General features: G+C 43.1%; 1 protein-coding gene across 18 annotated transcripts in view; it reads right to left on the reverse strand.

Moving 5' to 3' along the window:
• ADGRL3 (adhesion G protein-coupled receptor L3) overlaps window positions 1–15790 on the reverse strand; it is a 1264347-nt gene that overhangs the window by 629859 nt on the left and 618698 nt on the right. The window lies entirely within an intron of this gene.

A 15790-nucleotide genomic window follows, 5' to 3' on the forward strand; every position in this document is an offset into this window, starting at 1 on the left:
TTGCTAGATTCAGGTAGCCTGGTAACATTGATAAAAGCTGAATTAGTTACTACAGAGGTCTCTGGGAAGAACAGGGTGGCTGTTATTTGTGTGCATGGGGACACCCGAGAGTATCCTGTAACTTCAGTGTTTTTTGAGACCCCCAAAGGTAACCTCTCTCATCAGGTGGGGTTAGTGTCTCACTTACCACATGATGCTATTGTGGGAAGGGATTTTCCAAAATTCTGGGAACTCTGGGATTGTCCTGAGCCCCCCACTGGTGCCCCTATAAACCAGGAAGATGACCAGAATTCCTCTGGGGGTGGTGAGGACTTTCCTGAATTTCCCTTGTCGGTATTGGCGGGGGAAACTCGAGAAACTGGGGAGGAGCCAACATCCTCAGTTGAAAACATGACGTCTGTGGAGTTTTCGGATCTTGAGGTTCACAGGGAAAATTTTGCCACAGAACAGTTAAAAGACCCCACCCTAATAAAGGCACGGGAAAATGTGGTGAAAATAGATGGCGAGTTAGTGAACCCAGATAAGACTTGCACTTACCCGTACTTCACTGTGGAAAGGGACCTGCTGTATCGAGTGGCTCAAAGGGCAGAAGAAACCATTGAGCAACTTGTGGTGTTAGAATTGGCCCATGGGCACATTCTGGGAGGTCATCTGGGGACCGAAAAAAACAGAGAGAGGGTATTGCAGAGATTCTATTGGCCTGGGGTCATGAAGGAAACTGAAAATTATTGTTCCTCCTGCCCTGTGTGTCAGAAGTCGGCACCTATGCCACATTTCCGTAACCCGCTGGTACCTCTTCCTATCATTGAGGTCCCCTTTGAAAGGATTGCAATGGATTTGGTAGGTCCAATAATGAAGTCCGCTAGGGGGCATCAGTACATTTTGGTTATATTGGACTATGCCACCCGATATCCGGAAGCAATTCCTCTTCGAAATACCTCGGCCAAAGCCATAGCCAAAGAGCTATCTCTTGTTTTTAGCCGCGTGGGTATTTGTAAGGAACTGCTTAGGGACCAAGGTACACCCTTTATGTCCCAGGTTATGAAAGAATTATGCAAGTTGTACAAAGTGAAGCAATTGCGTACATCTGTGTATCACCCCCAAACAGATGGGTTGGTTGAAAGATTCAACAAAACCCTAAAACAAATGTTAAAGAAGGTGGTGGATAGAGATGGAAAGAATTGGGATTGTCTAATACCCTATCTGATGTTTGCAATTAGGGAGGTACCCCAATCCTCTACGGGTTTCTCACCCTTCGAGTTGCTCTATGGGAGACACCCAAGAGGGCTGCTGGATATCGCCAAGGAAACTTGGGAAAATGAGAGTTCTCCTCACAGGAGTGTGATTGAGCATGTCGCCCTGATACAAGATAGAATTGCACAGGTAATGCCAATTGTAAAGGAACATTTAACCCAAGCGCAGTTAGCACAGCAGAGAGTGTACAACCGTGGGGCCAAGACACGTACTTTTTCCCCGGGGGATAGGGTCTTGGTGCTAGTCCCTACGGTTGAAAGCAAATTTCTGGCCAAATGGCAAGGTCCATATGAAGTAATTGGAAAAATTAGTGAGGTGAACTACAGGGTTAGACAGCCAGGAAGGCGAAAGCCGGAGCAGATCTATCACGTCAATCTGCTGAAAGCCTGGAGGGATAGGGAATCCCTAGTCGCAGAGACTTTGTCACAAGTACAGCCTGATTGCTTAGTTCCTGAGGTTGGAATAGCAGACACCTTATCGAAAGCCCAACAACAGGAGGTTAAAGAGTTTGTACTTCGTAACAAAGAGATTTTCTCTGAGCTGCCGGGACAAACATCTGGCGTAGAGCATGACATTATCACCCCGCCAGGAGAAAGGGTAAAACGAAAACCTTATAGAATACCAGAGGCCCGACGGGAGGCAATACGTGGGGAGGTTCAAAGGATGCTGGAATTGGGTGTGATAGAGGAGTCCCAGAGTGACTGGTCCAGTCCTATCGTACTAGTGCCCAAACCTGATGGGAGCTGGCGGTTTTGTAACGATTTTCGACAATTAAATAAAGTTACAAAATTTGACACCTACCCCATGCCGCGTATAGATGAGTTGATTGATCGGCTGGGAACAGCCCGATATATGACAACTCTTGATCTCACCAAAGGGTATTGGCAAATTCCCCTGGCCGAGTCGGCCAAGGAGAAAACTGCGTTTGTAACCCCAGATGGGGCATACCAATATAAGAGAATGCCGTTTGGGTTACAGAATGCACCGGCAACATTCCAGCGGAAAATGGATACGATTCTGAGGCCCCATCAGAAATATGCTGCAGCTTACCTGGATGATGTGATTATTCATAGCACAGACTGGGTCTCACATTTACCAAAAGTACAAGCAGTCCTAGACTCTATCCGGGAAGCTGGGTTTACGGCCAATCCAAAGAAGTGTACCATTGGACAGGAGGAGGCCAAATATCTTGGGTACACTATTGGGAGGGGGGGTGATAAAACCCCAAGTCAATAAAATTGAGGCCATACAGAGTTGGCCACGTCCCAACAGCAAGAAACAGGTACGAGCCTTTCTGGGAATCGCTGGCTATTATCGACGATTCATTCCCCATTTTGCTTCTCAGGCTGTGCCCCTCACCAACCTGACGAAAGGGAAAGAGTCGGTCATGGTTAAATGGTCCCCAGAGGCTGAAGAAGCATTTCAGTCCTTAAAAACAGCCTTATGTAGCCAGCCAGTGTTGTACTCACCAGACTTCTCTAAGGACTTCGTGGTACAAACTGATGCATCAGACGTTGGGTTAGGAGCAGTGTTATCCCAGGTCTGGAACGGGGAAGAGCACCCAGTCATTTACCTCAGCAGGAAGTTGAAGTCCCATGAGGTAAATTACTCCACGATTGAGAAGGAATGTTTAGCAGTGAAGTGGGCTCTAGATTCCCTTCGGTACTATCTGCTAGGTAGGCACTTTGACCTGGTGACTGATCACGCTCCTTTAAAGTGGATGGCTCAAAACAAGGAGACCAATAGAAGGGTAAATAGGTGGTTCCTGGCCCTACAGGAATTTAACTTTACAGTTAAGCATCGCCCTGGTGTTAAAATGGGGAATGTGGATGCTTTGTCTCGGATACATGCGTGTCTGGCTGCTTGTGTTACAACCCCAAGGTTGAAACAAGAGGGGGGGTATGTGGCAGCACGCAGGTAAAATCACCTGGTTGTATCCAGGATGGGAAATATGTGTGTCCTAGATTCAGGCTTTATGCAGACTTTTACAATTAGAGGGGAAGAGTTAATGAGCCCAGCTGTAGTAAGTGGGCTCATTAAGACCTCTACAAAAAACCCCAGCATGCATAGGGAGATGCTCCATCCTGGAACCAGTTTTGTGTTGTATAGACTGGGGAGTGTGTCACCTGTACTGTGCGGTGAGCTAACGCCTGTGTGGCAAAACCTTTACAACAAAGGCAGGGACTGGTACAGCACAAGGCTGCACCCAGTTGTTAGACAGGGAGTCTACGTGTGTAGTTAGAGGTCAAGCTGACCAGGATTTATTTTCTTGTTTTATTTTGTTTGGCTGTTATATGTATCACTGCATGTAGCATAAATAAACCGGATCTTTTGTTTTTTTAACCTACACCGCTGTCTGCTGTGCCTGACTTTGTGTTGTGAACCCATCCAGGGGGTCACACACACCCGCTGCCGAGCTAACCCCTCACAATATATATATATATATATATATATATATATATATATATATATATATTTTATTATTATTATTATATATATATTTTTTGTCAATCCGAGACTGTCAACCCCTGCTGCACCTTGCCCCTTGCTATAATTTATTGTTTACTAATTGTTCTGCTGGAAGTTCCAGTTCCACAGCCACACCCACATGCTTTCGATTGGGTATATATAGCTGTCCTCCTCTAGAGAGAAGCAGGCCAATAGAAGGAGCAGTCAGCTCCGAGCACATAGCCTTTCATCACTACAGCCCTGATTGGCAACATTTCAGCTCTGCCTAGGTCCAGACGCTGGTGATATCACTTCCTGTTCCATGGTCCATGCTGGTCTTTGTGGAGCTACTTGGTTCCTTTGCTCTTGGAGAAACACCGTGATCCATTCCAGCCAGATGCTCAATCCTTTCCAGCTATCCAGAACAGCGGCTGGACCCACAGAGCCATGTGGAATGCCAGGACTGCACTTACTTTGCAGAGTATGCATCTTTTATCATCTTGCAAGTGTTTTTAATCTTATCCTATTAAAGCCATCATTTTAATACTAAACTCAGGTCGGAGCCTCCCCCTCCCTGTTTTTTACATAAAAATGCACGGATCTCTGTATAAATGGCACTGGCAGGGAAGGGTTTAACACTAGGGGTGTTTAAAGGGTTAAGTGTTCCCTAGGGAGGTGCTTTCTAACTGTCAGAGGGACGGACTGACTGGTAGTAGAGAGCTGTTCCTGATCACTAGGAACAGCTGATCTCTTTCTCCTCCCCTGTCAAAACGGGGATCCACCTTGTTTACATACAGCACCCGCTGTATCTCATGCAGGTATGTCGGGTTCGCGCAGCCGAGTCACCCTTCAGCAATATATGTGCAATGGGCGGTCCGGAAGTGGTTAATAAAAGGATTAAAACTGAAAAAAATTGAAGGGTTGTAGGTTATAAAAGGCATATATGTTGACTGAGATACAAATAATGCTAAAATTATTCATTCACCAGAAATATTCACAGTTTGATTTTTGACACATCAATCTTCCTTGTATTAATAAGGTTTATTTAGAATATGTTAAGTGTTCTATGTTATAAAATAATTATTTGACGTCAACATTTTTCAGTCTCTATGTACAGTACTGTGCAAATGTTTTGGGCAAGTGTGAAGAAATGATGAAAAGTAAGAATCCTTTAAAAAATATATATATTACTTGTTTATTTTTATAAATTTAAAAAATGCAGTGATCGAACAGAAGAAAATTCTAAATTAAACCAATATTTGAATACCCTTTGGCTTCAAAACAGCATCAATTATTTTAGGTACATTTGCACACAGATACAATTGAAGGAAATAAGCAATAGTCAGCAACATGTTTACATTTCAAACTTGTTTTAGAATTAAGATTCATTTTCAAATTCCAATTCGTTTAGATTTAGAATTTGATTTTGAATTCAAGCGAAATTTTGTTTTGTTGTCATTTATTTCAGATTTGTTTAAATTCATTCCTTTAGTGATTGCAAATGTTATATTTCTGGATATTGAAAAATTTGTCCGAATTTCTATTCAGAATGAAACGAACCGCACATGTCTACAGAAAAGAGGAAATCCTTACAATACATGGGCAACTAACAGAAAATAGTTACAATATGCAAGCTAATATTGGCTTGACATAGAAGGAAGTCCTTTAAAAAGTGAAGCCACACCCACTGCGCCACCTGTATGTGATGGCATCCAGGAGATCCACTGCAACACATTGGAGGTTATTTACAAAAGGAAAATCCACTTTGCTCTGAAATCGCACTTGGAAGTGCAGTCAGTCTAAATCTAAGGGGTAGATCTGAAATGAGTGGAAACTCTGCTGATTTTATTATCCAATCATGTGCAAGCTAAAATGCTGTTATTTTCCTTGCATGTCCCCTTCGGATCTACAGGGACCTTACTTCCAAGTGCATTTTCAGTGCACTTTGACGTGCACTTGCAGTGAAAAGTGGATTTGCCTTTAGTAACTTTAGGACTACAAGTGTGAATACAGAGAGGAGCCTATGGTGGGAGTGTTAAGTGGCCAATTTGCATTTGATTTTAACATGAAAACCTTAAAGTGTTACTAAATACAGTAATATGAAAATCGTTCATCTGTCCCCCCCCCCCTCAGTTCCCACAGCTTATAAATCATCTTTTTACATTAACATACAGCCACTTTATACCTTTTTGGGTGATCTGCATACCACAGTTACATGATAAACTGCACAGTTTCTCCAGTGCTGAGAGTTCTGGTAGGAGGACATTTCCACTTTAGCCTGTATACATGCCCACATGTGTGATGCCAATATCATGTGCCCTGGCTAGCTCTGAGAACAAGAAACTGTTCTCTTCAGCATAAAAGACACAACTGAGCATGTGCAGGTCGGCTATTCTGCCTGTGTTACCTGGCTTTCCCCAGATAGACAGTATAGGAGTGGGAGGATCTGTGCATACAGGATAAAACAGCCTTTTTACACAATGCAGAGGATTAACCACTTAAGTTCCACAGAGTATAACAAGCATGCTATGCTGTATATACAGACTGATTTTACTGTTGTGGGTTTAGTGACGCTTTAACTCCACTGAACTTAGTGTGTGCTCTTTTTGTTTGTATGTTTGTACTCTAATATTGGGCAATTTTTACGAAAAGGGAAAGACATTTTAAACTTTGACAATGCATGGGCAACAAACGGGCAACTGTTGCAATATGCATGACAGAAAAAGGCAGCCATTACAATACAGGCAGTCATTATAATTCAATTTCTGGCACAAAAACATGTCCAGGATAGTTAAGCCATGAGCCATTTAGTGATGAGCAAGGTATCATTCTTTAGTGATTCTCTACATGGTAAAAGTTTTCCGAGTGGCTATACAGCTGCTCAATCACATTACTAGGCAGCAGAAAGGGGTTCCCCCCACCCCTGCCGTCCGGAGCCTTTACCAGGCTCTCCTGTCCCACTGGGGAGCTCAGTAGTAATGCAGGTTCCATAGTTTGTTGCCATTCCACAGGCACACGCAATTTTAAAGTATGACATGTTAGGTATCTATTTACCCGGCATAACATCATCTTTTATATTTCACCAAAAAAACTTGGTATTATATTGTGCTTGTGTGCACTAAAATTAATTAAAGTGTATTTGATAAACCACTGTGCAAATATCATGTGCCCAAAAATTTTCAGCAACTACTTTATTCTCCAGGGTCTTTGCTTAACCCCCTCCCACCCCAGGAGCTGTGCTCTGGAGCGATCTGTCATCTGTTGTATCCACCAGACACAGCCTTGACAGATCACTGTTCTGGCTCACTGCTGGTACCATGTAATCTCTGTGGCCAATAACAGCTCAACTGTACAACGTGATTAGCTGTGACCAATTACAGTTAATTCCAATAGTAAACACTGAATAAATAGTTTTCATTCAGAAAAAATGGTTGCCTATAATTGCAAAACTCACAGTTATAAGCAATCATAGTGTGAAAAAAAATCCTGATCACTTTGGTAGATTAGTACAGTGTTACTATGGTAAAACTGTATTGCTCTGGTCAGTGTATGTAAAAATATATATATATATATATATATTTATTTGCAAAATGTTAAAACAGAAACTAAGAAAATTTGTTTTTTAATTAAAAAAAATTAAAAACCCAGTGGTGATTAAAAGAAAGTTCTATTTGTCTGAAGAAAATTACAAAGTGATAATGAAATGATAATTTCATTTGGGTACAATGTTGCATGGCCACGAACTTGTCATTCAAAACGTGAAAGTTGAAAAGGAAGAGGTAAAAGCGTCTGGTATCTAAGTGGTAAAAAAAATTGTGTGTGTATATATATATATATATATATATATATATATACACACACACACACACACACACACACACACACACACACACACACACACACACACAGTTAGGTCCATATATATTTGGGCACAAGCACCATTTTCATAATTTTAAGCTCTGTATGCCACCAGAATAAAATTTAAATAAAACAATCCAAATTAATTTGAAGTGTAGACTTTCAGCTTCAACTCAAGGAGTTGCACATAAATATCAAAGTATAAATTTTAGGAACTGAAGCCATTTCTATACACAGCCACCCCATTGTCAGGGGATCAAATGTAATTGGACAAATTAATATAATAATAAATAAAATGTTCATTTTTATTATTTTGTTGAGAATCCTTTACTGGCAATGGCTGCCTGAAGTCTTGAACCCATGGACATTACCAAAGATGGTTTCCTCCTTTCTGATGCTTTGCCAGGCTCTAACTGCAGCTGTCTTCAGTTGTTCTTTGTTTGTGGGTCTTTCTGCCTTTAGTTTTGCCTTCAGCAAGTGAAAAGCATGCTCAATTAAGTTGAGATCAGGTCATTGACTCTGCAATTGCAAAATATTCCACTTCTTTTCCTTCAAAAGCTCCTGGGTTGCTTTAGCAGTGTGTTTTGGATCATTGTCCATCTGTATCATGAAGCACTGTCCAATCAACTTGGCTGCATTTGGCTGAATATGAGCTAACAGTATATCTCTAAACACTGCAGAATTCATCCAGCTGCTTCTGTCACATTATCAATAAACACCAATGACCCAGTGCCACTGGAAACCACGCATGCCCATGCCATCAAACTGCCTCCACCATGTTTTACAGATGACGGTGTGTGCTTTAGATCATGAGCTGTTTCAAGCCTTCTCCACACCTTTTTCCTCCCGTCATTCTGGTACATATTAATCTTCATTTCATTGATCCAAAGAATGCTTTTCCAGAACTGGTCTGGCTTTTTTAGATGTTTTTTGGCAAAGTCTAATCTGGCTTTTCTATTCTTCAGGTTTATGAATGGTTTTCACCTTGTGGTGAACCCTCTGTATTTGCTCTTGTGAAGTCTTTTCGTTATTGTAGACTTTGACAATGATACGCCCACCTCCTGGAGAGTGTCCTTCACTTGTCTGGATGTTGGGAATGGGTTTTTCTTTACCATAGAGAGAATCCTGCTCTCATCCACCACTGTTGTCTTCCATGGGTGTCTAGGCATTTTTATGTTGCTGAGCTCACCAGTGCATTCTTCTTTCCTCAGAATATACCAAACTGGTTATTTGGCCACTTCTAATGTTTTGCCTTGCCTTGCATGGACAGCTCCTTTGAACGCCAGGTGTAGGTTCACAGCAATAGATTCCAAATGCATATAGCACACTTACTAATTTCCAGAACTTTTACCTGCTTAATTGATGAAGAAATAACGAAGGAGTGGCCCACACCTGGCCATGAAACAGCTGTTGATTCAATTTTCCAATTACTTTTGGCCCTCTGAAAAAGGGGGATTGGCTAGTCTTAAGAGCTGTAATTCCTAAGACCCTTCCTCCAATTTGGATGTACTGTAAGATTGGGGTGATCAAACTCAAGTGGTAGGTGCATTTTCAATGAGTGCACCAGTCCAAACCTGTATTTTTAAGGGCATGGTAGCCAACTTTTATTTAAAAGAATGTTCGCAAAAGACATCAGTAGCCCGGTTCCACCATTACTGCAACTTGCACAATCAGAATACTTCAGCTACCTGGCTTACTCTCTTGCCACATGACTTTACTGAATTAAAAACAAAACACAATAGTTACCCCAATTTTTTTGTATAATGTGAAAGGTGATGTTACGCTGAGTAAACCGATACCTAACATGTCATGCTTTAACATTGCACATGCTTGTGGAATGCCGATGAACTATGGCACTTACAAATCTCCATAGGCAACGCTTTAAAGTTTTTTTACCGGTTACCTGTTTAGTATTACAGAGGAGGTCTTGCTCTAGAATTTTTGCTCTTGCTCTAACAATTGCAACGATGCCTCACATGTGTGGTTTGAACACCATTGACATATTCGGGCACGACTTGCGTATGTGTTCGCTTCTGCATGCAAGCAAAGAGGGATGGGGTGCTTTAATTTATTTTATTTTTTCTAATTTATTTAACTTTGTTTTTTTTTATATCATCCCTTTATTTTTATTTTTTTAATCACTTTTATTCATATTACAAATAATGTAAACATCCCTTGTAATGGAAATAAATATGACATGTCCTCTTTATTGGGAGATCTTGGGTCAAAGCCAGATCCCAGATCTCTCATTTACCTTTAACCACTTCAGCCCTGGAAGGATTTACCCGCTTCCTGATCAGGCCATTTTTTGCGATATGGGACTGCGTCGATTTAACTGACAACTGTGCGATCATGCAACCTTGTACCCAAACTAAATTGATATATTTTTTTCCCACACACAGAGCTTTCTTTTAAGGTTATTTGATCACCTCTACGGTTTTTATTTTTATAAACAAAAAAACACTGAAAATTAGAAAAAAAAAACTGTATTTTTTACTTTTTGCTATAATAAATATCCCCCCCCCCCCCCAAAAAAAAAAAGTAAAACAAAAAAAAAAATTCTTCCTCAGTTTAGGCCAATATGTATTCTGCTACATATTTTTGGTAAACAAAAATCCAATTAGGGTATATTGATTGGTTTGCACAAAAGTTATCTTGTCTACAAAACAGTGGGTAGATTTATGGCATTTTTGTTATTATTATTTTTTTTTACTAGTAATAGAGGTGATCTGAGATATTTCAGCGGGACTGCTACATTGCTGCAGACAGAATGGACACTTTTTTGGGACCAGTAACATCTATACAGTGATCAGTGCTATAAAAATTCAACTGACAGGGAAGGGGTTAACACTAGTAGTGATTAAGGGGTTAAGTGTGTTTCCTGGGAGGTGTTTCTAACTGTATGAGGGCTGGGCTGACTGAAGGAGGAGAGAGATCGCTGTTCCTAATCACTAGTAATCGACAATCTCACTCTACTCCCCTGACAGAACAGGGATCTGTTTGTTTATACTGGCAGATCCCCGTTCTGCCTCTCTTTTGGAGCGATCGTGGGTGGCATACGGACATCAAGTCTGCTGGACCCACTGGTTGGCTCCCCCGCTAGCAAATGGGCACACGTGCGTATCCAGCAGCACTCACAGATCGCTGTGTACGTGCCTGGCAGCAATTCACGCAGCCAAGCCAACTTGCCGCAGCACAACTGCGGCTGCTGGTCGGCAAGCAGTTAAAAGCAAAAAAAGACAATCCTTTTATGCCCAGAGAACTTGAAGCGACATCAGAGGTCTCTCTGGTCGTCCAAGGGCATATAGCCGAGTGGGGTCCATCTTGCCTTCACTCAACTTCCTGCCCAGCAAACGGCTGCATCGGATCATTTTCAGGCTTAACGGATGGCTCCAGTAAGCTTGAAAACAACTGAGAAGCAGCGGGAGGGGCACCTCTCCGGCCGCCTATCAAAATCACCTCTCTGTGATAAATAACAAAAGTTCAACATGCAAATTGCTGTATGAGCTAAAAGTCAGTACATTAAATCAGGATGATGGTCAGTAAGATCCTGATTCTTTCAGACTAGAGTATCTAAAAGTATGTAAGAAAAAAGTATGGTAAAAGATGATTATCAAATGCCGCGTACACACGATCAAACTATCCGGGGGAAAAGTCAATCCGCCCGTGTGTGGGCTACGGCGGACTTTCTTTACTCAAAAGTCCGGCGGACTTAGAAAGTAGTTTTGACTCAAAAACTGTCCGCCGGACTGCACAATATGGCTGTGTGTGTGCTAGTGGCAGGGCCCCCCCACCCCAAAGCACCCTGTCCACATGTTGATGGACAGGGGCCTCTTCCCGACAACCCTGGCCGTTGGTTGTCGGGGTCTGCGGGCGGGGGGCTTATCGGAATATGGGAGCCCCTTTTAATAAGGGGGCCCCCAGATCCCGGCCCCCCACCCTATGTGCATGAGTATTGGGGTACCCCTACCCATTCATCTGTGAAAAAAATTTAAATAAAATACAACACACAAGGGTTAAAAATAATTTATTGCACAGCTCTGGGGGTCTTCTTCCGTCTTGGGGGGTCTTCTCGCTGGACTCCTCCGCTATCTTCTGCTCTTTTACTAGCTCTTTTACTAGCAGAGGAGCCCTGCTTTCTTCTTCGTTGCCGCCACCCGGGGGTCTTCTTCCAACTTCGGGGGTCTTTTCCCCCTCCTTAGGGGTCTTGTCCCCCTCTTCAGTTCTTCTTGTTGGGCCTCCGCGCCTTCTTTCAGCTCTTTTACAAGCGGTGGCCCGGTCTTCTATTGCCGCCGCCTTCTCTTCTTCTTCCTTGAGATGTTGACTCGACAAGCTCTCTGGCCGCAATGACAGGGATGCGGCGTGCAGCGACTTATATAGGGACATCGCCGGTTGATGTTCCCGCCCATTATGATGTCACAGTTCCAGAGGATGCTGGGACTGTGACATCATAATGGGCGAGGACATCACCCGGTGACCCCGCCCATAAAAGTCGCTGCGCAACACGTCCCTGTCATTACGGCCAGAGACAGCGACGAGTCAACATTTCAAGGAAGAAGAAGAGAAGAACAGAACGCGGCAAAGACAGCGGCGACAGAAGACCGGGCCACCACCAGTAAAAGAGCTGGAAGAAGGAGCGGAGGCCCGGCAAGAAGAACCGAAGAGGGGGACAAGACCCCCGAAGTCGGAAGAAGACCCCCGGGCGGCGGTGAAGAAGAAAGCCGGGCTCCTCCGCTAGTAAAAGAGCTAGCAGAAGATAGCGGAGGAGTCCAGAAAGAAGACCCCACAAGACGGAAGAAGACCCCCGGAGCTGTGCAATGAATTATTTTTAACCCTTGTGTGCTGTGTTTTATTTACATTTTTTTCACAGGTGAATGGGTAGGGGTACATTGTACCCCATACTCATTCACATAGGGTGGGGGGCCAGTATCCGGGGGCCCCCTTATTAAAGAGGGCTCCCGGATTCCGATAAACACCCCGCCCGCAGACTCCGACAACCAACAGCCAGGGTTGTCGGGAAGAGGCCCTTGTCCTCATCAACATGGGGACAAGGTGCTTTGGGGTGGAGGGGCCGCACGGCCCCCCCTTCCCCAAAGCACCCCCCCATGTTGAGGGCACGCAGCCTGGTATGGCTCAGGAGGGGGGGGGCGCTCGCTCGTCCCTACCCCCTTTCCTGACCGGCTGGGCTGCGTGCTCGGATAAGGGTATTATATGGACCTAGGGGGGACACCAATGCCGTTTTTTTGGAGTAGGGCTTCCCCTTTAAGTCCATACCAGGTGACGGGGCCAGCGACATTGACTTCCTTCGCTAGTCCCGTCTACCTGGAGCCATGTTCAAAATGAACGGACTTTCCTCCATGTGTGGGCAAGTCCGTTCATTTCAAAAGTACGGTGGATAGTCCGACTATGTCCGCCGGACTAAAAGTCCCGTGTGTGGGCAGGTCCGCTGGTTTGGAAATTTGGCAGAGTATCCGGCGGTTTGTCCACCAGACTAAGTCCACCGGATAGTCTGATCGTCTGTACGCGACAAAAGAATGAATTAGAGCAAAATGGACAGACCAGGGACTTGGCCTTTAATTATGCTTAAAACTCTCAAGTCTCTGGGTAAGGCCTGCTTGCAGGAACCTCAGGACTCCAGCAATAAAAAATATTCAATGGATAAAGCCACTGAGAGCACATCACAAAATGGCAGCCTTTCAAGTACAATGACAGATTTGTTGGAACCAGAAGCATGGTGCAGATAACAGCCTTGATCAAGTTGTGTTCTCACAGAGCCTAGGTCTCAATAGCCATACCATCAAAGTTACTAAGAACCTGGGGACCAAGGTGGCAATTGGTGTATTGGCTGCATCCAGGAGAGGGTCCCAGGACTGGGCTATGAACCTGTGAGCTTTCTAATTATTGGAAGACACCATGGGATTCATATATAGATATTCTTGGATCTAGCTTTTATTAGAATGTCGACCATATAGTTATCCACTCCTGGAATGTGGACCACCAACAAAGCTGAAACATGATGCCCCACTCAACACAAGATGTAACGTCACCTTCATTTTTGTCACTTGACCCCCTCATGTATCACTAATTTACTGTGGTTTTATTGTAGAACTGGACACTCACTGAGTAGCCCAAGAAGTATGCTGCAGAAGATATGGATATATCACTTAGATCTCTGTAATGTTGATTAGCAGATTAGCCTACTACTGCTCACAGTGACCCTACACTGGCAGACTGCCAAAGATCCCTTCCTTCCCTGAGAGGCTTGTATCCAAGGTGAGAATTTTAAATACAGGGAGAGAAAGAAGTGACCACAAAATGAAGTGGATGAAAGGAGCCACCACAGCAGTTATAGCTTCACCTGTGTCAACAGAGGAATCTACTTCACTAGGGATAATGAGGACCTGTCCACTTGGCCAGAATGTTCCTTTGGAGGAATCTGGTATGAAACTGGGCCAAAACAATCACCTTAAAAATGGAAGACCTTTAGTTTTAGTACCTCAAAGATGCAAAGAGTGATGTTGAGTCAGAGGGAGAAAGATTTGGGTGTCTGAAAGCCTTCACATTTTCCAACAGGAAGAAGGACATTCACAGCAGTGTGTCCAGATATTTCTGACATTGAGATGGGATCAGGGCTTAATTTACCAGCCACCTAGACTTAGGAGTCTACAAAACCATTCATCAGCTGTTTTGCAGTCCCCTACTTAAAGAGAAGTTCATTGAGGTATACTATGACAGAAATATCCCTGACTGACAGCACTAGGACCATAGCCAGACCAAAAAGCAAGGCCAATAAACTGTATGCATAGTGTTGATGCAGAGGAAAGATAGGAACATAAAGATAAGCATTTCTGAGAGAGGCCAGAAATGCTCACTGTTCTAGGCATGCCACAGCAGAATGGATCATTTCTTTAAAGAATTTCATAAGATAAATGAAGGAGTTCAGAACCCTGAGATCCAGGATTGCTCAAACTCTGGAATCTCTTTGGGAACTGTAAACATCTTTTAACAATAAAATGTTAATTTATTGAAACATTGGCATGGTACAGCAACCAACAGTGCATAATGGAATTAGGGTAGAAAAGTGTAAACATGTTTAAATAGCATATTCAAAAGCAGCAGACTGTTTCTGGGGGTCTGCAAAAGATAGACAAGAAAAAAAAGTGGTCAAATGATAACTAGGGGAGTGATTAGTCATGGCTCAGGTGTGTGATCCCATGGCCTGCTGCATGTTTGAACTAAATGTAACATATATTCCTAAATCCTCATAAATACTCATATTCATAAATACTAGATGAGCAATTCAGTTTTAGTTGTATTGTACTGTATGCTTTAACTGTGTTGTACAGGTTGTTTCCATATAATAGTGTATTCACAGAGTTATCTAACATTATCACTGTATATGGACCAACCAATATGTATAGACCCCCCCCCCCCCCAACACTCTTCTAACAGCCAGTGAACACCAGGAACGTTAACATGTTAGTCCTCTAATTATCTTGTTTTTATCTAATCAGTATCTCTATAGAAAAATAATTGTAATCATCATAATGGAGGGGGGGGGGGGGGATTTGAGAAAACTTTGGTGGGTGGTACCAATGTGTCCTCTGTTTTGATTAGTTCATTGCTTCATTTTATTTTATACATGTATTATACTCTGCATATGCAGTTATTGTCACCTTGGTACGTGTCTCTGAAATGTTTGACACCAACCTTTAAAACAGACTTGGTGGAGGGGTGTTTTTCTCTTTCTGTTGGATGCTCAAATATGAGTCTTTCAATTGCAGTGAACAGCCCACCCCTGGGGCTACCCAGTATGTCGAGTTTGACAATGCCACCACAGTGACCTAGAAGTCCAGAAAGAGAGGCTGAGTATCATGTTCCAGGTCTATAGGTGATCATCGATCCTTATAGTGCTCACATTATTGAGAAATACACAGTAATTGATTTCTGTACATCATTTAGGACCAACGTTGTCCATGACAGCCACGATTTAGAGCCACCAGCTGCACAAATAATTGGCTGGTGGTTTTTAAAGGGAGGGCATTTATCAATGTAACTCTAGTAGGAACCAGCTGTTTTAATGAAGTTATCCTAAGGTAGGTTCAGATAAAATGCAGAGTTCGCCAAGGCACACACCGCTGCAGCTTTTCTCTCTTTAGTGCACCCAAGGGCGTTCAAACCCTAGAAATCCTACTTTACAATGTATATTAGTAAAATAATCATGTCTGTG

This window comes from Lithobates pipiens, unplaced genomic scaffold (genome assembly GCF_037356315.1).
Source record: "Lithobates pipiens isolate NorthernLeopardFrog02 unplaced genomic scaffold, aLitPip1_a1.2 Scaffold_13, whole genome shotgun sequence".
In the NCBI taxonomy this organism is placed as follows: domain Eukaryota; kingdom Metazoa; phylum Chordata; class Amphibia; order Anura; family Ranidae; genus Lithobates; species Lithobates pipiens.